Source organism: Anser anser (genome assembly GCF_964211835.1).
Source record: "Anser anser genome assembly, chromosome: 3".
NCBI lineage: Eukaryota > Metazoa > Chordata > Aves > Anseriformes > Anatidae > Anser > Anser anser.
Window position 1 is genome coordinate 95,275,875 of NC_139722.1, and position 25,902 is coordinate 95,301,776.

Genomic DNA, 25,902 nt, shown 5'->3' on the forward strand with positions numbered 1-25,902 from the left:
CTCCCTCAAATGTGGACAGTTTCAGTTCTGGGAGGAGAAGAGGAGATGGAGCAATTCATCAAAGCAGATGTAAGTTATTTAGACAGGGGTATGTGATGTAAGTCCTCCCTTTATTTTTCTGCTTTTCTCTTCTAGATCTTGTGTCACAGAGTTATTGCAGAGATGCTGACACGAAGGGCTAAAGAGGAAGCAGTTACGGGAGGACTTCCTCTGAGGTGTGGATGCCCAAGGAACCCTTGCCTCACAGATCAGCAGCTGACCAGCAGCATCTTTCAGTTTCCACTGAATGGCCTAGCAGCTTATGTCTACTTTTCTACTGTGCTCTGGCTCCCGCCTATTGCAGTTCCGGCTGGAAAGAAACCACGTGGAGAGGTTGTCCCATGCCCTCATGTCACTGGGATCCCACCCAGCCTGCAGGCATGGCTGCACAAGTGCTTGAATCTCTCAGTAGGGCTTAGACTAAATACTTTCCATAGGTTTTTTTATTCCTCATTTTCAGGCCTGACTCATTTTCATAGGCTTAGAGTCCTACTTCATGTGTGCTTATGCTGGCAGAAGAAACTAATTTGCTGCTGACAGAGGAAGATGAGGATAGAGGGACATTGCTCAGGTACAGCCGGATCAGCGGATGGCCCAGTGCTTAAATTGCTAACGCTGTGTCTACACGACTGCTCTCACTTTTGCCACTGCTAGGGAATTACCATAGAGTGCAACTGAAATATATTGCAGACAGCCGGAGGAGACCAAAGCTTGTTCAGGGAAAAAGATATGCTGCCTTTGAGAGGGACCTGAATACCTTTTCTGCTGTAGGTCTTTGTGGTCTTTCCTCCTTTTGCCTTGCTCCAGTTGCTGCTGGTTTTAGCCTCACTCTGGTGGATCTTTGTGGCCTAGCAGCTCTGCTCTCTGCCTACCCCCTGTCTTGTTGCTGTCATTCAGGATCCAGCTCTTATTAATTGTGCTGAACCTGGTGGAAGGGGGAAGGTATCTATTCTGAAGTTAATCTTTTTAAAATTCAGCCCTATTTGTATGCTATGATGTGCACGTCTCTCTGCCCCCAAATTACTAAAATTGCAGCAGAGTTGTCCAAGGTTTATTTTTCAGTAAATGACTCTTATAACTGGCATTCAGATTAACTACCATCTTAATCTGAAATGCAGCAAGACATTTAACATGTGTGGGATATGATACCCATCTCAAATACATTCAATACTGCGTCAGGAGATGTTTTCATATTTTCAGGTAAGCTGGCTGGTGTTGGGGAAGAAGGTTAGTCTATTAACACCTCTGCTCAAAGCAAGCCAACTTCCTTTCTACATGGAATAATTATTTTTTCACATAAGCCCTGTAGTGCCTCTGCTGTGTTTGCACTTGTAAGTCTCAAACATTGCAATACAGATTGCCCTTTGTGAGCAGAGTCTGAGGTCATGTGTCTGCATTTTAAATTCACTTTGCGTGGGATATCAAGCACTGGCCTGTGGATTTTGTAGGTGCAGGGGCTACAGGAGCCTGTATTTCAGGTGTGAAGAAAGCAGAGCCCTTTTTAGTATTTAAAGCACCCATGTGCGCAACTCACAGCTATGCATACCTTTGGCAAAGCGTTACAAATTCTGTTGATTCATAGCTGCCATCTCGCTGCCTCTAAGGGAAGGATTATATGTAAGTATAGATGACCTGTACATAACAGGACCATTTAGAGCATCACTAGAGCATAAAGGGAAAGTGAACTTGGGCACAAAAGTCATTATGCCTCTGTGGAAGAGAGGAAGGCTTGTTGGCAAGAATATTGAAAGGCTTTTTGTGTGCTGTAGCCTAGGGCTCACAAGTGATTTTAGGTGTCTGGTGATCCATGCTGCTGTTTATTCTGTTCCAGCAAGGATTATGAACCCTAAGGTGGTTCAGAAATAGGCGATGGTGGGAGAAGTGGTTGTAACCAGCATGCCAAAGAAATATCAGAGATAGGAAGGCTTCTATCCTGGATTATGAATCCTGGGGCTTTCATGGATAAAAAGTTGCAGCTGGAGCTGGAGAGGGTATAGTGATACACAGATCTTTGGTCTAATAATTTTCTAAAGATTTAGCCAGGTTGGCTTGCAGAAAGATGAAAAAAAGCTAATGAACCCTGAGGAGGACTGGTCTGCAGCCATCCTCGGTAGCCTTCCTGAGGGAGGTATATTTTTTTCATTGCATATGTAACTGCTGCATGTCACTGGTTTGAGCAGCTGTGTCGTGGCTACTCCAATACGTTCATTGCTGGAACTATCTCTTAAAACACCGTGCAGCACCTGAAGAAGTATTATTTAAGATGCCATTAGCAGCTAGGCTCCAGCCACAGTTTTGTGCAGGGCACACTACAGTGGAGATGTGAGAGCCCATATCCTAGAAAGCTTTTTTTCTGTCTGCAGACACTTAACTTTGAAAGAGGAAATGGGTAAAGGTAATCTAGCATTTTTCATCCCATATGACCTGGCTAGACCAGTGATATTCTTAACAGGTGTGAGATTGCAATAAGATTGGAGCAGCCCAGCAGAGCTACAGGAAAATGTCATTAAACAGGAAAATTTGATTAAAAAAAAAAAGTGTTGTCAATCTACACTCAGTAGCTGGGCTAAGAGAAGGACCTCAGGAACAAAGGGTAAGACTGAATTTCAGTTTTTCTTACTATCTTTGCCTCCAAATTCTTGTGTACTGATATACAAAACCTTTCACTGCGGTGTTAGAGCCAGAATTTACACGTCGTGCTGCTGCGTGCCAGAATCCGTTAATCTTGCACTGGTAGCACAATTGACAAGGGACAAGCCCAAGGGTAATAGAGTGACTGTACGGTGCTGGTGCAAGAAGTTCCCGTATAAGATGAGTTCTGAGTCATGCAGAGTATGGATCTGTAGGAGCAGATTGTTATCACAACCTCCTGAAGAGAAGGAAAAAAAAAGAATAACTTAAGGTAATACATCCAGTGGTACAGCAAGGCAAAAAGCAAATGGCTGTTCTGCAGTAAGGAAGGCAATCCACTAGCTTCTGAAATATAACAAGGTCTGAAAGGTGCCTGTCTTTGCTCAGAGTATTTTTTTTTTTTGGTTCCCCAACATTTTTCCAGCATTTTAAAATCAGGAATGTTTACTATGGGAAACTATTAATGAAGCCCAGTGGAATGGTGACAGGAGAGGTAAGTGCATATAAATTCAGGAATTGAACAGGCATATTCACTAGGAAGAAATGTGCATTACCAACATCTGTTAACTAAAATATGGTAACGAGTTGGAGGTAAGAGTTTAAGGCTGTCCTCTGTGCTAACAGGCCCATGTGGGGAAACTGGGAGAGCCCTGGGGTGAAATTGCAAGCTGTTTGAATGCGGTGCTTAATACTATGGCTGTGTTTTTAAAGTACTATAAGAAAGATGCCTTTTTGTCCTAGCAAGGATAAAGCATTAAATGAGATGCTTTGCAAATGTTTAAATGTGGGCTTTTTTTAATGTATTATTGGCCAGTTAATATTTTGAATAAAATTAATCATTGTGAAAGCTGTAAAACTTAACTCTTTGCAACCGATAATTTAATTGTAATTAAAAGGCAGCAAAGGAAACCTGAAACGTTTGGTAGTTTCACCTGAAAAGCTGAAGAAGCTATCTACCGAAACTCTCTTTCTGATGCAAGAAGAGAGGCAAGGACTTTTATTTTAAGAAATTACTTTTGGAAAAAACATCTTTGCTACTCATTTCCTCTTTCATTCAAGGGACACCCAAAAGAGGAGAAACTCTGTGTGCTTGTGTGGAAACAAACAACAGAACTGTGTCTCCCTGTAAAGGCGTAAACACGATGCTACTGAGCTGTGGCCTTTCTAAGGAGTAGCTGGCAGCGCTAGCACCCATCTGTGCCGAGTGGGATGTGCAGGCAGAAGCCAGGGCTGAAAAGCCCTCCACCTGTTTTTGGAAAGTGCGTGCGCGCAGCCTGAAGTTACTCAGCGTATTCGTTTCGTCTTCGGCGGTCGGGGTGATGTTGTTACTACGACTTTTCTGCTGTCTCATATCTCCCGCGACATGTGCCAGCTGATATGGGAGCTGTGACATACCACACCCCCACGGCCGCGCCGGGGCTCACGTGGTCGGGGCTCATCCAGAGCACTTTAAAGAAACTGATAAGCTCTATCTCGTTTAACTTGGCCTTTGGAAGATGTTTGTGGAAATTTCTGCAAAGGAGGTGACATCAGTTGTTGTCACAGCTGCTGTGCAAGTCTGCAGGTCTGCGTCTGCTCAGTATCTGGCCAGGGTGTGTATGTGTGTGCAAGCAGATATTGTTAATAGATTGTGTTCAAATCAAAAGCCAATTCATGTTGAGTAGGTGAGGAGGTTCGATTGCTCAGAATAGGTGCATTATCATCCAAACTTGATGGAGAACGTAAATTTAACGAAGCTGAAAGAGGACCAGATTTGGAGGGCCGACATTGCATTTGAAACAAACCTTCTCCCGGGGGAATTCCAAGTGTTAGCATGTGGGACATGCTCCAGCTGCTAGCTGCTCAGACTTAAAATAAACCGGGCAAAATCCCACATTCAGCCTCTACCAACTGAGGCAAGCTGCTGTTGCAAACTTTTCATCTCCCTTTTTCCTCCGGTTGGGTCAGAATGACAATAAATATTTTCTGAAGGAGCATTTGAACATTAGTGTTTTGCACAGCTTTATTTGTGCTTCCCTGAAGTGACGTGTTTCTGAATGCAGTTATGAATTTAGCAAAAAATCTGCTTTATATAGGTTGAAACACTGTCCCAGGAAGTCTGGGCTTAAAAAATGTTTAGAAATACTATTTCTACCTTCTGTAACAACGACATTGCTACCAATACTACTGCTTTCTCAAGGTAGGTAGTTTTGAAATTGCAGCATGACTTTGTAAACGAAGGGATATTCTCCTTATTTATTTGAACCGTTTCTTAAAGGGAAACACATTTGCCTTTTTTCTGAACATATTGAAGAGAAAATAATCTGTCTGTGGAACACACCATAGCAATATTTCAAGGTAGAAGATGGCTGGGAGGTATATGGTAGTTTGTCTGACAACTGGAGTGTGAATACCTTTGGGGAGCTCTGAAAAAATGACTACAACAATGTTTGCTTTGTTCTGTGGTTTGAGATTGAATTTTTTTTTTATTTTTTTTTTTTTAGATTTTAATAACCCTCTGACTATAATTTATTTCTGAGGTACTCAGATGCTTGGGAGGGGTGGGAAACAAGCAACTCAGTGCAATCTATGCAAATACTGTCTAAGTTTTTTTTAACATTTTCCTATGTGAAACTTCATTCATCAAGACTACTCAGTTTTTCTGTGATAAAACCTGTTGAGCAACGTAGTACACAGCATTTAGGAATTTAATGCTCTTACTAGTGTCAAAGCATAGATATCAAACTATAACAGTCAGCTTGAAAAGTGTGCAAGTGGCTGCCAGAACCTACCTGCCTGCTTCAGACAAACACACACAAAAATTTGTGTTCAAATCAGCAAGCTTATCTAGAATTTATTTATAAGAGTGAACTCTGCCATGCTATGGTTAATCACATACAGTGCTAGGGATATCTTCTGAAGGTATCCTGAGTACTGTGACAGAAATATTTGTCACTCAAACTATTTATAATTCTATGAGTTTGGAAGGCAGACATATGTTTATTTTTTTATATGAAATACCAGCTCTTTCTGTGTACAAAAAAAAAAAAAAAAAAAAAAAGCTATATCTGTATGGACGTGCCAGGCAGATTTTAAGGACTCTGTTTTCAAAAATGCCATATTTTCACCTTAGCTGCACTGCTGCTTGCCCCGTTAGCCTCCTTGTCTCACAAATGACTTTGTAGCTTCATGGTACTCAGCCTGTTGCATGCTGAACTGCTATTTTCTGTGGGCTCTTGGAAGAGGTCCGTCCAGGGTGACTCAAGAAATGTAAAGCTGTTGTCCATAGACTTCAGTTTTCCATGTAGCATCTCCACAGAAATATTTTAAGGGCTTCCAAATTGAAACATGCTGTAAGCCTCTGTTCTACTGTTAACCACATTTTTTCCCCAGAAGGTGTGCAAAACTATACTAAGCCCAATCGGTCTTTGAGAATTGGGAAAAATATTGCCATGGTTGTCAGTCTTATCTTCCTAGCCACCTCAAGCACTTGGTTCTGAGGACTTTTTACTGGGGTTGACATCCAGCTCATCTTTCCCTCCTGTTCCTTGTTCCATATCTTGAATTATTCTTAACTCCGTTTCTGGGAATCGTGGGCAATGTATAGACACTGCGCCTTCAGCACGCACGCAAGGAATGTTATGAGGGTAGCAAGCTTCCCGTTTCCCTGGTCACTCAGAAGATTTGTGTGCCAGTATAATGAGAATAAATGATGAGCTGCTGTTCACTGACAGGGACCTTATGGGCCGGCCTGTGCTGAAGAGGTTCTGGAAGTTGATAACCTTTGTGCGTCAGGTTTCGTTCTGTATAGATAGAAGAGGGGAAAAGAGTTGTTGGTAGATGTGAAAGTAGATGGACAAAGTAAAGAGTGTTAGCCAAGCTCGGGCAGTAAAGCTGAAAATCTGAGCTATTTATACAGTTGGAAAGAGAGTTGGGGTATTTTCGTTATTTTGGCACACATTATTGACATTTATAGAGCCAGGAGATGCTCCTGCTTAGAATTTGTCTCCTATTTTTTAGGTCTCTGTGAGACGATGTGATGTATTACAGATTTGGTCTGAGCACCGGCTAAGTATAACTGAAGGGGCAGATGTCAAACAGAAACTGAAAAGTCTCTAGGTCACTCTAAACTTGCTTGAAGACAAGGCATGTTAAAGGTTTTTTTTTAATTATTATTTTTTTTATTTTTTATTTTTCCAGTTCAAGAGCAAGATAAAATGTCCATAGGCAGAACCACTACTACTACTATATAAGTTATTCACTTCAACACCTTTCTCATATCATATCAGGTTAATGACTATTTTGTGCATCTGGTATACATCCAGAACCCCTGTTGTAAAGTCAAAGTTGTGTGAGATATCCCAGTTTGCATTAGTAAATGCTATAGCACAGTATTTTATTTTGGCAAGTATCATAAAGCTACATAAACAGAAACCATACTTTTAAGATTTTTTTTCCTAAAAGATATGAAGTAAAGATTAAATACTGTGCTTAAATTTTTCAGATATATTACCTCTTTCCCCTTCCCCAACCTCCATATTCTACATAGTAAATTCTTGGGTACCTAAAAGATAACGGAGCCTGATTTTATTTTTACTTTTATACACCTAAAATGTAGACATCTTGAACAGAAGTCTAAGTGTTATATCTACTGGAACTACATTAATTCCAGAAGAAATCTCTGTCTCCTCTAATATTTATAATTTCATATATCCCCTCTAAAAATGTTGATCGTCTCAAATGTTCCAGCAGTTCCACGTTATAAGCTCTTAAGGCTGATTTAAAATTTCGCTGTGTATTTTTGCAGAGAACTGAAGCCAGGACTTAAGGGCTTAGTTCCTATTCAGAGGTTACCCATGTGCAAAAACATTTTTCTGAAACATATGGGAAAGAACTGGGTGCTCTTCGGCACATGCCTGGAAGATAATTGGAAATCACTGTGATCCATTTTTCATAAGCAAGTGCCGTAAAAACAAAAACAAAAAACTCCTGGAATGATACGAAGCATGCACATTTTCCCTTTGAAAGTCATTAGCGCAATGTTTCTACGTGTGTCTATGCTGTGGTGGTTGGGATGGAATTTGGACACGCTGCTCAGCAGCTGGCCCATCGCTGTCCTCGTGCTTGTGCCTGCTGCGGTGGAGGCAGGCTGCTATTTGCCCATGCGTTGTCCTGAAGCAACCAGGGAAGTTAGAGGCACAACTGCCTACATTGCTTCGCATTAGCAGCTTCTCCAGGCCAGATAATGGCAGCGGTGGGGAGAGCCTCCTGTATTCTGTGCAAAGGTATGGGCAGGGACCTTTGTGGGGGCAGAAGGATTGTTCAGAGTGGCCCCGCTCTCCTTCGTGGAACAACTAGGGGAGAAGGAATGGGACAACGCTGCTGTCTCAGGAGCTCCATCCTTCCTAGGTGCCAGCCTGTGCTTAAGTGATTTCATTCAGCCCTGAGCTCGTAATGGAAAATCTTGCAAGATTACAACTTAATATACCACGGTCTGTATTTATGGCTGAGTTGGCTTGAGTTAACAGTACCTGTAGAGATACACTGCTTGCAAAATGCTCCCCACTAGCCAAAGCATGCCTTTTATCAAGATGGGTTAGGAATATCCAGTGCTTCCCTACAGGCGTGTTGCTACCTGTAGCTGTATTTAATAATACGTATATTACGAGATTATTGCAGTGTGGTTTACGCTGGCTTTTTTCTTCATTCTTTTGAATCTATTTATTTACCCATTTTTCCTACCATGAAGAATATGAATACTCACAATAGCAGGGTCAGATTGTGAGACTGGACTGAAAGGAGATATTTAAGTTCTGAGGACAACTTTCAGAAAAGACCTGTGGGTTCAGCTATGCTACACAGCCATGCATGCTATAGAGCTAACACTGCGATCCAATCGGAAGCTCTGTAAATGTATTTGTGTTCTCCCTGGGCTAATTAACAGGGGTGCCTCTCAGCATACCTAATTAGCCCCATTTCTGCAGCATCCTCAGGGGCCGGGCTAATTAGCGTGGGTGCTTTGCTATACAGACACAGCTATATTGCCTCTGGGATCTAAGCTAGCATCAGTGCATGGCATTGCAATGTGCCGTGTAGACAAGCCAGTTTCCTCAAAGCTACCTCAGGATCTCTAACAGCCCTTTGCTGTGCAGACTTGCCCGGTGTGCTAATGAGACCCCAAAAGTTTATGCAGGGAGAAGGATAACAACTTGGGATATGGGCCAGAGGGTAACATTTTGAGAGACAGATGTTTTAGGGTGAGTCCAGAATTCGTTTGCATTTACTTTACCTCTGCATCTACTTGTTACCTTTGGATTAAAGATGGTATTAAAAGTAAGCAGCAGCTACAGTGAGACAAAAAAAAATAGGCCTGTATTGAGGTGTATGAAGTCTGAACCTGCTTCCTTGCATCTTGCTGGTTTTTACTTTAAGGTTCTCAGCTAAATTTGTAGCTGCTAAAAGGTAGTCATGAACTGAAGCATTTTAAAAGGATATTTTCCCATTGCTGTGGTCAAATAATAATGGTAACGAATCATCCTTTATGATTTTACAGACCCTGCTGTCTCTGATCTTGAAGCGCTTTGCAAGCATGAGTAAGCACAGCTCCACATGAGCCCTGTGATGAGGCAATACAGCGGTTCCCATAGTACGAGCGGTAAATCTGAGATGCAAAGACCTGCCAAAAGTCAGTTGCATTTATTAGAAGGAACATGTCCTCTCTGGTTTAACTTATTCTTGCACTGTGCTCCTTAGAATTTTCTTGTACTGACATTTTCTTATCAGCACTGTTTTAACTTACTGATATCAGGTGATTGCAGGTTCGGTTTAGCTGAGCTGAGCTGAAAACGTTGCACTGCACTATACAAGAGCTGCAGAAAGGTGGCTTATTATTCACAAAGGGGCTGTACACTGCGGGGAGCTGATAAACAAAAGATCCACTGTTTCTGTCTTCTTTTACGGTATCAGTAGCAACAGGCTGCACCGATACCTTCCCTGATAGCTCAGCCTTGCACAAAAACACAGCACCATTTGTGGCAGCAAATACCAGCCTCAGCATGGAGTCCCCAGCAGCTCAGTGGGAAAGTCTTCCCGCTGAGTGGAAAAGATCCATCCAAAATGTCCTGATACACCTCTTAATCTTGCTTCACTTTATTCTCATCGTGCTAACAACCCCACAGATACATAACATGCAGCTATCCAATTTTCTCTCCTTCCCACAAGGAAAGCCTGTGGCTACACCTGCATCATATCTGAACTGATCTTGGGAGCGGTCTGAAGCCTGCAGTGCTCATCGTGGCTTTGCTGCACTGAGTTCAGGTTGCCCGTGAGTTCTACCTCCTCCTGCAAGCAATGGTGATAACAGTTTATGAAAGACCCTTCCTTTGCTGTGAGGACAGACGGGATACGTGGAAAAGAACACACCAGGCGATGGGAGGCCATGGCTGCTAGAGGGAGTCCCTCTGCAGGTATGTATGCTTTGCAGTGCCCTGACATGCACAGGTCAGCCCAGAGCCAGTCCAGAATGCTTACCAGCAGGTAAAATAAAATCTAGGCAGTCCCTGAATACATCCTTAATTGCAGGCTCAAGTATGAATGCTACCTAAAACAGAGAGCAGAGGTAGCTTCTGCTGCTTTTCCCTGTTGGAAGTAAGGGTACTGTGAGCAATGCTGAGCCTTTGCAGCATTTCTCGAGTGGTGCAGGCAGGGTAGGGGCTCTTGTAACCAAGTCACCTTGTGGCTGGTTCCACATCCACCTGCTGAAAGTAGCAACCTACCAAACCATTCTGTGGCGTGAAAGGGGCCTGTCTTCCTACCTTCCTGCTTTGATTATTTATAATTAGGCATAGCAGGCGAGCTCTCAAACAAGAGGTAAGACCTCCTACTTAGAGGTCTTTACAATACCTGCCTCAAACAAAAGATTTCTGGTTTTGATACGTGATCACGTGCAGCACGAAAACAGCATTGTTTGCATGTGTGAATCCTCCTTCATTGAAATCCAAGAACCATTCCTGCTTGAACTACGTGCAAAAGAAATCGGGGATTAAAAAAGTCATCAAGAGCAAAGAGGAACAAGGGACAATGAGAGATGTACATCTCAGCAAGGCTTCCACAGAGAAGCCTCAACATGTGTGAAAGGTGAAAAAATAACAGGATGACTTCAGCATTGGCTTGTGATGGGCAAGGGAGGGCCCTTTTCATCATAGTCTGGCAGAGAAACCTGTAGCCTCAGAACAGAGAGGAACTATAGAGCTTACTTCAGAAATATAAGTCCTTTTCTAATAAATGACTGAAAATGTAGGAGTTCCTAAAGAAAGTCAGCATGCCCAATCCGTGTATCTTTAACTCTTTTCCTGACTGACAGAGTGCTGCTATTGCTTTCACTCTGCTGCTTTACTCAACCTCCTGTATATTTCGGGGAGGGGGAGAGTAAGCAGTGTTACCTTACACAGAAAGGTCAAAAACCAACTTCATGACCTGCACCAGCAATAGCTGGAAGCTAGGGAAGTTGCAGAGCTTTCTGTTGCTGGACCCCAGTCTGAGAGAAGAGCAGGGTAGGGCTACTGGTGTTAAAGGCACACGCATTCTGACTGAAGGAGTTTTTTTTACTGAGGCTTGGTTCCAGTAACAGATGTATCTTGCCTATCTTGAGCAATGCATCTAGTCACCTAAGCCCTGTTTATAGTCAGCGAGGATAAATAAGCGTGTCTGGAGGGCAGTTCATCCCACCTGTGCTAATTTGGGGGAGGTGGGGGTGGAGGTGGTGGAAATAAGTGCCCCTGAGAAGGGCCTGCCTGCTGCTGCTGACCACACAGGGAGTCCAGGCAACTTTCTGGGGCTGCTTTTTGTCCATGGGAGAAGTCTGAGTAATGTAGTGCTCTCTATGTTTTTGATTAGGTTGAAACAAGGAAGTACTGGAAAAAACATGAAAGAAGCTGATGCCTTGTTGTTCTCAGGCTGAAGCCCTGAACATTAACCAGGTATTGCAAAAGTGTAAGTACCCGTCCATACCTTTGAATGAAGGATGCATGTATAAAGAGAAACACTTAAAACTTACATGTGCTTTTACCGGAATGATTGCTAGCAGGGTCTGAACTCAGAAAATGAAGTCAGTAATTGCATGCTGATTTTGTTCTGGTGCAAGCTGTGATCAGGTTTTAGAAGCTGTAATAATTTACAGAGGCTGTGATACCCCTGAAAGTGATTTTGCAGCATAGATAAATATAATGAATCGCCTTGTACCGTAATACAAAATTTCCCCTCCCCTCCTTACGTTCTATTCAGATATCTGCAATCCACTAGTTTAAACAAAACAAATTGCTTTTGATTTACTTTGCAAAGTCAAGGCTAATTTTTGCAGAAACATTTAATTTTTTTATCAAGATAAGAGCAGCTAGCCCAGATTCTGACAGACAATTTTATCAGCCTAGCCTAACGTATAACTTTTGTTGCAGTGATGCTTACCCTGAATAAAAGCAGGTATGCTAGCAGGGATGAGAGCTTTCCCATTCTAATGTATCCCAGATGATTCTTGTCTGGGCGTATTGTGTATCTCTATAATCTGAGTGAGGCTGGCAGCTGCATCTTGCTCTCCACTGCAAGTTCTCTGCTTCTTTTGTCAGAGCTAGTGGCCAGCTGAGGTGCTCAGCACCCCCATGAGATAGAGTCTGCTGGGCTCTGGGGCGGTGCAGAATTTGGCTGAAAATTGAAAAACAAACAAACAAAAAACACACGAGAGTGACTTGGTTCTGTGCTTTTCCATCAGGGGATTGCTATGCTGATTTTAGCAAAACTGTCCTTAGCAGGTGTGTGTGGGAGGGCAGGCAGTTCCTCTTTAAATCCCTCTACTCTGTATAAAGCCACATCCAGAGCAGTGATTTCTCTATCCCTTCTCTCTTTTCTAAGGTCTGGTGCCCCATGGGGGAAAAAGTAATACTTAAAGAAATCTGGGGCTTATGTGAAGGAGCAAATTTAAATAGGAAACAAGTTAGCAGAAAGTTTCTTGCTGAAACTTGAAACTATACTGAAACATTAGGTCTAATGTCCCAGAGCTGTTGTCTTGCTGTCCTCTTTGTGACCCAATTTGTGAATTTACATGTGCCTAACAGGTATAGCCCAGGCCTGGGACATGTATTTTGATTCAGACACTAAATCCTTCCTGTCCCCTCTCCCACTGCTCCTGCTCCCCATGGCCCAGAAAAATTAGGACATGTTTGTAAAGGTGCTGTTTTCTTCCTTGGCCCATGTGCTGGCTGGATGATTCATAAACCAAACATTGATAGTATCAGTTGGCAGTTACTTATACCTGAGGTTTCAGGTTAAGGAGCAACAATGAATGCAAATATAGCTGGCGAGAGACTGTAATGCAAGTGCTAGAGCTTGAAACTTTTTAAGGATTGGTATCAGAAAGCCTTGTAAGACAAAATCTTAAGATGCTCTGCAGAGAGTCCATTCCAGGGTGTCTGTCTGTTTTGATGATGTGGAAGTGTACCTACTTCTCAGGTACCTCGCTCCTAAAACTGCAGCCTTTCCCTGGGCTCAGCAGAGAGGACTCCTATCGTTTTCCTTGTAGATATCACTTGCTAACAGCAGAGGACTGCTGGTCACTTGTGACTGCCTCATAAGGCTCCGCGTGTGGATGTAAAGTAGAATATGCCCCAGAGAGTAAAGTATTTGTATAGTAGTTTAAAAAGACAGTGCTGCACATGTACGATGAGTTAATTCCCATTGCCTGGGAATGTTCCCATGTGGTGGGATGTTGTCATCTCCGACCGTGGCCCATTAGAGCACTCCCTCGAGGTAGGGCATCCCGTAGACTATCTTCAGGAGACAGGTTGCACACAGCCACCCAGTTTCACAGGCTGAGAGGTTACTGACGTAGGCACGGACCATTTGGAGGACAGTTGGCCGCAGTTCTCAGAAATGTCCACTGACAGATTTCATTCACCGATACAGATGTAGTCTAACAGCTGGTCTCATAGTTAATATTGCTGTGTTGAAGCAATGATTTGGTCAGAAGTATATTAACTTAGACAATGCCCTACATATTCTGTTAGGGGGAAATGGCCACTGGCCCCTCACACTGATTTTTTTGCTGTGTATGGGTAGGTGTCTTGAGATTTTCTGGCACCCGTTCCTTTTCCTTTTCTCCCCTGCTGAAAGAACTGCCTTGCTGCTGGTGATTTATCTCTTTGTGGTGTTAACTGATAATAACCAATATGGAGTCCTGAGCAGGAAAGCTCTTACTGAGCCCTATGCTGAAGTAATGAAACATCAGTGAATGCACAAAGTAAGCCAGCAGCAGACAGGAGCTGTCTTACTTCTTGTCCTTTCCTAAAGTGGTGGCAGGAAATGGAAGAGCCTCTGGGATGCATCCATACCCTTCCTCTTCTTACGTTTATGGCAAAATCTCGTTTCTGTTTCCAAAAGTTGTTCATACCCCCTGGTCCCAGAAATTTAGAAATACTTTTTTTTTTTTTCCAGAGAAACCTGAAAGAATATAGCCTAGATAGTATTAAAACTGGTAGCAAGAGAGCTTAATTTAAATACTGAAATACTTTTCTTTGATGCTTTCTGGTGAGTGTTTTTATTTCTAGAAGATTCATCTGTAATATTGATGCTAATAATGCTACTGTGGACAAGAAAAAAATGAAAAACAAACAAAGAAACAGAGACCTAATATGAAGTGGGATTCTGCTTATGTAGTCTGGTAGGTGAATTAATGGTAGATGATTATATTCACGTTATACTTTTATAATGGTTTTTGACTTTTTTTGGCTTTTGGACAAACGAGGGGCTGGGGATTATTTTTTAGTTTGGGAAATTATGGTCAGAAGTGTGGGATGATATTGGGAAGAACAGCTGGGTCTTCTACCTGTGGACCTTCTCTTGGGTTTGTAATTTGTTGGCTTACACTGCTTGACAGAGCTGATTTCGTTGTGTTAGTTATATAGCACTGAGTTGTATATTCATTCAGGAAGAGAGCCTTTTTATCACATCAACATGTATTGCCTTTAGGCTCAGTCTTTACTGGGGATATTAAACTACTTAAAATCCTGGAAATGTTTGTGAACAAAGCACATAAACACATTAAAACATCCTAGAACAATTTACAAATAGTTTAATTAGTGTTTAGAATAGCTTACCTTTAGCAGATTTAATGGCCAGCTGAAACTTTAGTGTTTGATACTGAGCTAGTTAATTGCCAGACTGGACAAAGGAATTAATTTTGATCACCTATTCTCTCACTGTGTGCTCACAGTTCCTCAGAAGCCTCATGGAAGATTCATGATTCCCAGGAACTGGAATTTCTTAGAAAAAGATGCAGCTGAATATTGGAAGTTATATGACAAAACTTAAATTTCATCATGTCTTGTTTATACAAGGCCAGTTCAGCTGATTCAATTACAAACCATTCATTCCTGTTGTGTAAGCGTGACCCACCTCAGATATGAGAGTGGAGTTATTTTTCTGAAACCCCATCCCACTGTACATCACAGCTGCATCTTTTTATCTTTCTATGTGGTATTGGACAACCATAAATAGAAAGCATACAGACCTCCATCTCTGCTTGCTAGCTGCAACCTAGCAAAGGCTGTAAAGGGGTGCAAAACCTGTGTGCAGCTGAATCTGAGTTCCTCCATATTATCTACTTTACATTGTGTTTTCACAATGTTTTCAAGTTTTTTTTTCTTTTTTTTTTTTTTTTCCTGAAACTGATTCTGCTAGTGTCACCTTGCAGGAGAAAAAAGCCACAACACCTGAAACCGGGGGGGGGGGGGGGGGGGAGATGCAAAGTCTCTCATGAAAGGTCATTTAAAACTCGTGAGGAAAAGCTCTTCCCAAGGACTTAATAAAATTCTGCAGTTCTCAGTCTGCATAATGATCGATAGAAGGGGGGTAGCTTTATTGACCTGGAGGTCATCAAAGTTCTTTATCCAAATAAAGATCAGCTGGCTGAGTTGTTACATGGAATAAAAGATAAGAATAGTGTGTTCAGCCTAGGTGCTTTGAACAAGCGAAATTAAGCCTTCTGCCCCCTGCAGCATCAAACAGTTATGCTGTAATCCTTGCTTCCTCTTCCAAAGTGCTGTTTTTGTGTGCTGTGCAATTAATTGGTAGGGCATTCTGTCTCCGTGGTGGGAAGGAAATTTTTTGTATAACTCATGCTTTCTTCACAGGAGTTACGGATATGTGTAAAGTCTCAGTGTGTTCTATGAGACTGTGGCAGCAACACACAGTACTAGTAGAGTATTCATACTGGATTTCAGAGACTCTGTGTAAATGTGTCTAGATAGAGAAGGATTTACTCAATCTTCAAAAGATTTAAAAAAAAAAAAAAAATTTCCATTCATATACAGCCTAGCACTCAAATACAGAAAACGAGGTGGAGGAGTCTAGATAGGGTGAGAAAGTTCAGTGCTTATGTCTGGCTTGACAGATGCAATATGTTCTTGTAAGCCTAATTTCTAAGCCGAAGGAAACTGCAGATATTTGGATAAACAACTGATGATATCTGAAGCTTCATTAAGCCTGTTCATTAATATGTTTCTGTACCTCTGATGCAAATACCTCTGCATGCTCTTCTAAAATATGTCTACTGTCTCCTTTTCAAGAGCTACTTCTTCAGAAATGCCCTTAAGAAGTGAGTCAGTAAAGTATTTACCAAAACACCCCTAAACAGCTATCATTTCATGGTGTGTAAATACCATTGCTCAATGTCCATGCAATGTTACTGATGATAACTTGTTTTATTTCACTGTTTCAAACTTTTTCTTGTCTTTTTATTGCATTCTTTGGGAGTCAGATTATGAAGCCTTCCTAACAAGATCCATGTGTGAGTTCCCGGTGATATCAGAAAGTAACGGTCATGATACTTGAAGCAAAACTTTGAAATACTTTAGTATTTCATGATATTATTTATTACTAGATTTTTTAAGCTGCTTTTTCCTGCAAGTAAGACACTGTCATTTCTGCATTTACTGCCGTGTGTCACGAACTTGGTTCTGGATCCAATGATGTTGCTGCAAGGATTGCTCTTTTTCATTATTCCAGTTCTTGGATGGGGAGTCCTTCTGTGTGGCTTTGAGCCTCTTAAGTCCTTTTTGTTTTCTTCATTGAAGGCCATTCCTGGAAAGCTTTCTGTTTGTTCTGCCCTGGCTAGCAGGGATGCTAAAACCGGGGCGCAACTGCTCATATGTTTAAATGGGAAAAAAGAAAGTTTAATTTTTAATAATAATAAAAAAATCTCCTCAAAGACTGCTACTTCTCTGCCTAGCCAATGTGTTACCAAAGTGGTAGGCTTTCTCCAGAAATGGTAGCGCTTCCAAGGTAATGGTAGGGTTATTGTGATAATGTGAGGCTGGATTCAGAGTAGACTCTGGACAGAATCCTGCTGGTGCTAGCGAAACCAGCTCCTTTTTCTGCATGGGAGGCAAGGAGGAGAAGGAAAGGGCATGGGATCAAGGACAAAGCAGGAGGAGTCAAGTAGCATGTAACAGAACTGAACTTGGCCCAGAAACAGAAATGTGAACCAGGACTCTCCTAAACACTCTGTCAATATTGTTTACATGTGTAGGAGCTCAGGTACAGGAGCAGTGTCCTTTCTGTACGGGGGGCTAGAATACACCTCCTATAACAGTTGAAGTAGAAATGAAAGTGTAGTTTGCCCATACTAGTGCTAAAATAACTCTGCAATCAAAGAGTCAGGTGGGCAAGGAGGACCTGAATGAAAAATGAGCTGGTTGTTGATTAGGACATAAGTAGTGGGATGTGAATAAACCAGAATGCTGCATAAAACAGTGAACGCCACCAAGCGCACAAGAAAGACTGCAGCGTTGATGGCACAACACAACTGCATTGTGTTTAGCAGATGCCTGCTATAGTATTTATCCTACCACCTTCAAATTTGCCACCGATGTAAAATCTGAGAAGAGATGAAAGGATGGTATCAGTAAGTGATCTTTTCAGGAAAGTAAGACTAATTCTGAGTTATTTACATCTATTTAATGTAGTTTCCAAAATGTATTGTGTGTCTTGTAAGAAGATACGAGACAAAAGAATAAATGCAGCTTTTAAGCCTAAAAGATTAAAATGCTGCTTCTTCTGACCTTTTCTAGCTCTTCAACATGCATGTTACATCACTGAACACCAGGACTTGACCAAATCCTGTTCATGTCAGTGGGGGTGACTTCTGTAGACTTGATTTGAAGTTTCTATAGGAGTGTGCCTTGCACCTGATAGGAATCAGGACATTACCCACCAGCTTTTAAACATTCATGTATCAACCTGAAGTTTGATCATTGTTTCTATCCTTTCATGTCACCTAAAATAATGCTGAGTGACTACTGCATGTCCCATCTGCAAGTGCTGTAGTTTGTTCTTAATGGTTCTTCTAGTCTGTGGAATGATTTATTAAGATATGTTCCACACTGGAGAGGTTACAGATCAGAAGTAGTCTGATTAAAATATTTGGCAGGCCATGTTTGCTTGAAGATATATTAAGAGAATGATATAAAAAAACAAAAATCACAACTCACTGTAATGAGTAAAATAGTTTTTCTTCTGAAGTTTCTAAGAACTTTGTCTAAGTTATCCGTTTAACATCTTCAAAGATTTAAGGAATTACATAAACTCCTGGGTATTTTCCCTTACAGCAAATTCTACGGTAAATGAATTCCAAATAAATTCTTCCTGTTTTTCCATACTTCATCGTGTGTTAAGATAATAGCTAGCATACAGTGATGCATAGTTTACTCTCTGGCTCGTTTACCTCTAAGAGATAAGCTGGCATGAAGTTAAAACTGCATCAAAACCTGATAACCTAGATGCAAAATACCGCTCTTCAAAAAATTATAAAAGATGCTAATAACTCAGTCTGTATCTGTACGTGTGTCTGTACATGTATCCACACCCACCTGAATTTAGGTGGCATCAAGGCCACCTAAAATTATAAAGGGCTCTGAGTTGACTGAAGATATTTACCCAAGTGTCCTTAAACTTGCGTTGCCTAGATTCAGTGCAACAAACCTTGGAGCGTATGGTCATAGTTTAAAAGACTTCTGCAGTTCATCAAGAAGCCAAAGCTTTGGCCATGTGTCCTCAGATGACTGATTAGTTATATTTGTACACCTCTACAGAAAAAATGAGTTTGCACAGAGAAGTATGTAAATATTAAGTTTTATGGTTATTATCTTTTCCTGACCAAAGTAATCTGTTAAATTGTTAAATTTACTGTTGAATGTATTTAGCAGGCACTCTAGATCTATACTTGGCGGGTCTGCTCCCCTGCAGCATCTGAGGTCTTCATGTTGCTTTAGAGATCCTTCAAAGCTGGAACACGGTATGGTCCCTGTTTAAGGGGAAGAGCTGAGACTCAGTGTGCATGCTAACCCAGCATTAGTGCTGCTGTTTTATGCTTTGCATCAGGTGCCTGGAGCTGCCCCGGGGTCCCTGTGCTGCACCCTGGTCTCCTACAGGGCTGGCTGTAGGTGAATTGCACATGGTTGCACAGGGGCACTGGGTTTTCTAATGCTTGTGGAGAAGCTTTGATCTTCTCTCCTGAAGTACAGCATGGACTGACCCCACTGGGCATCCACCAAGCCTGGGGGAGAGTCTGCCAGGTTAAACAAGGCTTACAAAACTTGGTTTTGTTTGGGCTGGTAGCAAAGTTGGGATGTTGTGGGCTGCCTGCTCGCATGGGCTGAGAGGGCCTGGGGTGTCTGCTGGCCACGTGCCTCCTCCCTGACTGCTGGGGGCTTTTCAGGGAGTAATGCTCCCACCAGGGCCACTCTCACACCTGCCTTGCCCTGCAACCAGACATTTCTGTCCTGTCTCAATAGGCCTCAGTTTAATTTGTTTGGCGAGTGTTTACAGATTATACCCTCTACTTAATAAGGCTTTTGTGACAGCTGTTTTGTCCAGCTATCATCCTGATGTAAATGTTTTCATGCAATGATCCTTGGATACCTACTAATATACTACACTTTCTCTTGTGTTTGATGATTGCTGTTTATCTGCCTGAGAAACTTGCTGGATTCATAAACCATATTTTTTCCACTCTGCTTCTGTTTCAGGGTAATGTTTAATCCATTACCTGAAACAGCTTTTTCATTCTCTTCACTATAATAAATTACTAAATGGAAAGAAATGGATCTAAGCTCTGTTAGCTTAAACTCGGTGAGCTTTTGTTTCGAGGCTGAACAGTGAATCTTAGAAAGCTTGTTTTTCGCTTGTCCTGAAACCTTTCCCTCCTGCCTCCCCCCTTTCATGCCAATAAAAGGTAACCAGAGACAGCTGGGGGCTCGCGCTCTGCCTCCTTTGAATGGGAGCGTCTTCTCAGTGCCTCTTTCATGTACCTGCAGAGACCCCGCTCCGCTCCCTGCAGTGGCCGAGGTTCTCCGAGGTTGAATAGGTTTTCATTGCCTGCATTTCTGGTCTGAAGCAGACTGAGAGAAATGAGTGCTAAGTAAACGCGGTGGCAGCCGTGCCAGTGTCAGCATTCCTGCCCGCCGCCTGCTCGTGCCGGCAGCGTAGCTCTGGAGCGGGGCACCGCCGGCATGGGCTTCTGCAAAGCCAGCTGCGGGGTGTTTCATGTGCCAGCAGCTGAGGAGGGGTGTGAAGCAAAGCAAAGCGTGGAGAGTCTAATTTTTATGAGGCTGTTTATTCTTTCTGTAACAAGTGTGTGGTGCCTGACCGATGTTGAATGGGAATTTAATGCAGTGATAAAGTAAAACTGTAAACTTACCGAGTCTGTTTTCAGCCGCCTTTGTTCTGTACCTCTAAGCGTTTGCAAAAAATGTGTTCAACAGCACTCAGACACTTCTGTGAAAGTACATGCGATCATATTCAACACCTCTACAGAGAACTGATCATCCTGCTGCAGCTGATTGAAGTCAATGAAAATGAATGTCTCTCTCTCTTACCAGGCCTTTCTCATATGAAGTCAGCGTCTGCAGGCTTTTAGGTTTCTTTCATTTTTTCTATCATGAGTATTTTACAAATATTCTGTTGTGGTTTAAAGACTGAGATTCAGGAAATGTTAATGTTTGATAACAGAATTTTGCATTTGGTGTTTTTATTAGTCAGGACAAATTCCTAGCACCCTAAACGCCCAGCTTGCAGTGGAAGTTCCACGTGGAAGGATTGTGCATTCATAACTTGCTAATAACAGCATCAGAGCATTGTCTGTTGTAGCAGGCAAAATAACCTGAATGGCATGAATTAGGGCTTTGTTTTCACAAACACCTAGGCATTGTGTAGACAGGAAAGTTTCCCCTTTCTACCAGAATAACCCTATTCCGTACCACACGTAGGCACTCTTATACCAATTCAAGACCTTCCTCAGCAAAGACAGCTTTATTCAGGCATGAAAATTGTATGATCAAGGATTTATCTTCTGTGAATATAGCATGGGTATATGCTATATGTAAATATATGCTATATATGCAAATATAGCTGATCCTTCTAGTTTGCTTTCTTCTATTTGCCACTTCCTGAACTAGAGGTGTTACTCCCATCCCAGCTGCTTGTTTAAGGTCTTTTGCTGATGATACTATTCATTTAAACTATTGAGTGATACTATTCCCTTATCTCTGCCATGTAGCTAACTTGGGAGATATTCCCCTTCCCATTTAAGTCCCGGTGAGCTGGTGGCTATAACCATGTTTAGGGCTTCTTGTGACATCCCAGCATTATTTGGTTAAGGTACCTAGTGTGGGTGCACTCATGATGGCCAGAGTAGTGCTGCTGTGATGTTAGTGTTGACTTCTCAACCTTAACATGTGTGATGTCAGGAAGAAAATGACAAAAAGAGGCTTATGGCTGGATCATCAATGTAGAGTCATAGAATATTCTAGGTTGGAAAGGCCTTTGAGGTCATCAAGTCCAACCATCAGCCTGGCCTACCCAGTCCCATCACTAAACCATGTTCCTCAGTGCCCCATGTAGATGTAACTGAAGAAGGAGGAGTTGGGAAGAGTTGCTAAGCCTTTACAGGGACCATGTATTGCTTGTGCAGCAAGCTGCCAGGTTCTGTGCAGCCCACGAGCTCTGGCAGACACGTGGGTCGCTGTGAAAGGTCCTGTAGCAGAGGTGGGTGCGAGGGCTAGCTGAGCAGAGCTGGCATGCAGCTGCAGGGGACCTCACCAGGCTTGGCCAACTGCAGAGCCACTGCTTCTGGGACCTGGAGTCCAGCTTCATGCCGCTGGGCTTTTGGATGCTCAGAAACATGAGCTGGAGTAACTCGCCCTGATTATTTTCAACTATGAGATCCTATAAGCACCTGAAATCAAGTTTGCAGAAATGTGCCGTGAGAGCTGCTAGTCTTCAGTTGTTAGTCCCAGAGGAAAATTCACGTGCTGGCTTAAAAGTGACTATTGACACAGAATGCTTCAACTTCTTTCCTGGAAATTGGGTGTAAAACATCTTCAGAAGGGCAGTTTGTCTGTGTGCTCAGAATCAGGCCTGATGCACCTTAGATTTAAGGTAATGTCAGCTACAAGTTCTTAGAAATGAAGATCCTTGCCTTCTCTCTCCCTCCTCCCCCCCCCCCCCCCCTTCTGTTGTTACAAATACATGTTACCACTGTCATTAGTTTATTTTTAATCGTGATTGATAATGCTGTGTAACTTCAATAGTGATTATTCTCAGGAGTTTTGTAGGTAGCGGTTTGTCAATTTATTGAAATGAAGGGCCATCCATGCACCCTGTTCAAAGCAAAAAGCATGAAATCCCATGTGTTGCACTTTTGAGAGCATCAACAATGAAGCCAACCTTTCACCCTTGACTTTCTTTTAACCCTAAGTTTGAAAGACAGTAGCAAACAATTCAGCTACCTTCTTAAGTGCAAGAATATTCAAGCTAGCTCGATTGTAATGCGGTGTCCTTTTCAAGTGAGTGGGAGCGCTTGGAGTGATGCATACAAATCCAGAGGCTGGTAAGTTCATTACTTCAGAGTTTCTGGTGTGGCAACAGCAGTGAACTGGTTAAAAGGTTGGCTTTAAAGTGGTCACAATTAGGCTTCAAAGTTAACACCCCACCCCACTGAGATGAATGGGAGCAGTTGACATTTCTTAGTGCTATTGTTTCAGTCTGGCTTGCTACAGCTTCTAAAATAAGACAACAGTACATCTGTTTACATTCTGCTTCCGCAAACCCAGATGGGCTAGAAACTTCATTGTTTTTTAAGTGGAAGCTCAGATTCTGGAGAATACAGCAATATCCACGGGGTATCTGTAGGAAGAAGAGCTGAAAGCCTTCTTAATCACAGACATCTCTCCCTTCCCTGTAAACTTCTATTGTCCTGGGACAAATCTGTAAGCCACTGGGGTGAAAAATAAAGCTACGTATATTTGAAATACTTTTTACTTACTACATGACATGCACACCATAGCTGCTCAGCAAGTCCCTAACGTGCAGATTTTCATAAATGGGTGTGGGGTTTTGAACTTTTTTCTTTTCATAAATAGTATGTGCTGTAAAGGTCTTGGTTTAGCTGAACACTGGTAGCTTGGCTTAACTTCTCCTAGCTAAAGAACTTGTCTGTCTCCAGAGAAGCCAGGGCTTCACCCCAGAGCTTTTGGGACCATGTGATACTCTATGTTCACATGAGTAGAATTTACCTCTGAGAGTGATGCAAAAAGACATAAGATTCTTGGAAGGTATGTTTTGCGTTTTCCTGGTACTCTAACAGGGCAGTTACATTAACTTCAGCAAGATCTTAGGAGTTGGGGTGGATTAATAAAGGTGCAAGAGGGGCCAGAATTTGTAGCAGATGGTCTCTATTACCCCATGCCTCAGTTAATGTTGTGAGTACACAGTGTCCTCTCTGACTTTTGTTGAGGGGTCTGCACGGTGGCAAACTGCCCTCAGTAGCAGCCAGAACCCTATGAGAGCTTCTCTGATAAAGGCAGCCCATTAGATATGCTTAGGCTGTGGATTGAAACCAGCTGTGAATCTGTCGGAAAGATTTTCCTCATTGTGCTTTCATCAGGATAGAAAGTTTGTTGCTCCTTCTGCATATATGTATTTTGGGCTTCGTTGCTCTGACTTTGCAAGTCCTAGAGTCTGCCAGTGATAAGGGCTCTCATGCATGCAGGCTCCTTTTGTACAATGGCAATCAGAGACCCTGTCTGCCTGCCATTTGCCCACGGACAACACAGTTTGTACTTCGGAAGGGACACTGTTGGCTCTTCCAACTGGGCTCTCCCAGATTTCAACCGTATCATGAAGGCAAGCATGCCATCTGTGCTTTGGGCTTGTGAAGCTCCCTGCCTGTCATACAGGAAAATTAAAAATTTCCGTTTGTTAGGAGGAGCAAGTACATATGGGAACAAGTTTGCATGGTGCATATGCCATAGGCAAGTTAAATGAAATTTTCCTTCTTCTGCTGTTTGTGACAGAGGAGCATGCTGCCTGCAAATGCTGTGGGGAAGTGTTGAGTGAAAGGAAGGGCTGTTCCACTGCCATAACCGTGATTTTTGGGGTGATGCTAGGGAACAGGATGCTAGTTATACCCATCCATGCCTGCTCACTTAGTTTTCCCTAATACAAAATGCAAAGCTGGAGCACATCTAGCATGCTTCCTGCCCAGCTTCATGCAGCATTTTCATCTGACTAAAAAACAGAGCAGCCCTGAGCCTCAACAGGCCTGCAGATTGTTTGAAACAACCGTGGGCATTTCAGTGGTGTAAGCTGGCTCCTCTCACGTCCATCACTTCAGTTCCTGTGCTGAGTGGGGGCGTGCAGCAATCTGGTCCCTCTGAAGAAAACAACAAGAAAACCCAAGAGGAATATTTATTTTGAAATCTTCCCTCATGAGTTTGTTTTGTCTTTGTATTTAAAAACATTGCTTTACAACTGAAATAATGTTAAAATATGCTGGAGAATAGCAAGTCAAATGTGATGGAACTGCTACAGTGTGCAGCAAGAGTCACTTAATACAGTTGCAGGAGGAAGGGCATGCTATTTAATAAAACAGAGGGTTAAAGAACGGGATCAAATATGCGTTTGTTATATATGCTTCCATTTTCCATTTCCCTTGGCCATTTCTGACTCTAACGAGGATCTGAAGTATTATGCAGACATAAGTTACACTTCTTGTTCAAGGGAGCAGATATCCTATTACACCTTTCAAAGACAGTCAAAATGACTTCTGCAAAGCTGCAGTGGGTCAGTGGCAGAGTTTGGCAAAGAAGTTAGGAGACCTGTTGGCCAGTTCTGTACATTAATTAGCAAACTCCTCTGTTTCCCTGCATTGCAGCAGCATTGTGATAACTGTTCAGGAGCCCAAGCTCCATATTTTTCCCTACTGCAGAGTCTCCTGAATAAGGTATTCAGTTATCTGAAGAAAATATTACTAGATCTTTTCTGCAATGGTGTCCTAACCTTTATGCCTCATATTAAAGGGTGATTTTGATAATTGTATTGTCTTTTATAGTATATAAATCACTGGGGATTCAAAGATCTCTAGTCAGGACAGGAATCTGCCATTAAGATGATGTTATAATGCAACTTCTGGAAAAATTAATATGTTATGAAAAAGAAGGAAAAAGTTGTCTTAATTTTTCAACATTGTGGGCTTTTTGTTTTTTGAGAAAAGAAAATGGAGCCTTCTGTTTTGGGGCTGTTTAGTTTTTGTGTCAATTCTGCATTTCCAGTTTGTGGTGTATTTTCTTAGACAATGTATAGTTTGTGCTTGCTGCTCCCAGTCTCCTTGCTGGTCTGAGCTTGCTTGCTAACTGGTATTTTGCCACTAAGTAGCAGAGCCTTAGTTCTCTTTGAGCAGCTTGGTACATTATGGCTGTCATTATCCCCTAGAAGAGGATGAGGGATGCAGACAGTCCCTCATGACAACTGGCCTGCAATACAGAGAGAGCCCAGCAAATAGAAACAAAATTTTTCAATTAATGGATAGTAAAAAATGTATTTTCTTCCCAAAATACTCTCAAAGCTTTATTTTTTTTAAATCTGAAAAAATTACTTATTTCCAGTTTATGAAAAAAATGGTTGAATACTGAAGTATTATGTAGGATTAAATTCCCATCTTTATTCACCATCTTCTATGATAATAGCATCCAAGGAATTTCTTTTTCTTTTTTTTTTCTCCTTCCTTTTTCCACCCTAGACAATGAAAATAGATTAATCTAACAGCTTTTACATTGTGTTCTGTGGACCAGAGCTTGCTTGTAAAACTTTTTCTTTCAGCAGTTTTATTGTTCAAGAACTGACACTTCCTGCTACTTCTGGCCATGCTTT

At 42.1% G+C, this 25,902-nt stretch overlaps 1 protein-coding gene across 1 annotated transcript in view; it reads left to right on the forward strand.

Moving 5' to 3' along the window:
* LOC310896630 (uncharacterized protein) overlaps positions 1-25,902 on the forward strand; it is a 108,572-nt gene that overhangs the window by 56,439 nt on the left and 26,231 nt on the right. Inside the window, exons 12-16 of the mRNA XM_083829117.1 lie at positions 136-4,849; positions 9,203-9,334; positions 9,871-10,115; positions 11,545-11,640; positions 14,244-14,356. The gene's annotated coding sequence lies outside the window, so the exon portion shown is untranslated. The remainder of the gene's footprint in view (positions 1-135; positions 4,850-9,202; positions 9,335-9,870; positions 10,116-11,544; positions 11,641-14,243; positions 14,357-25,902) is intronic.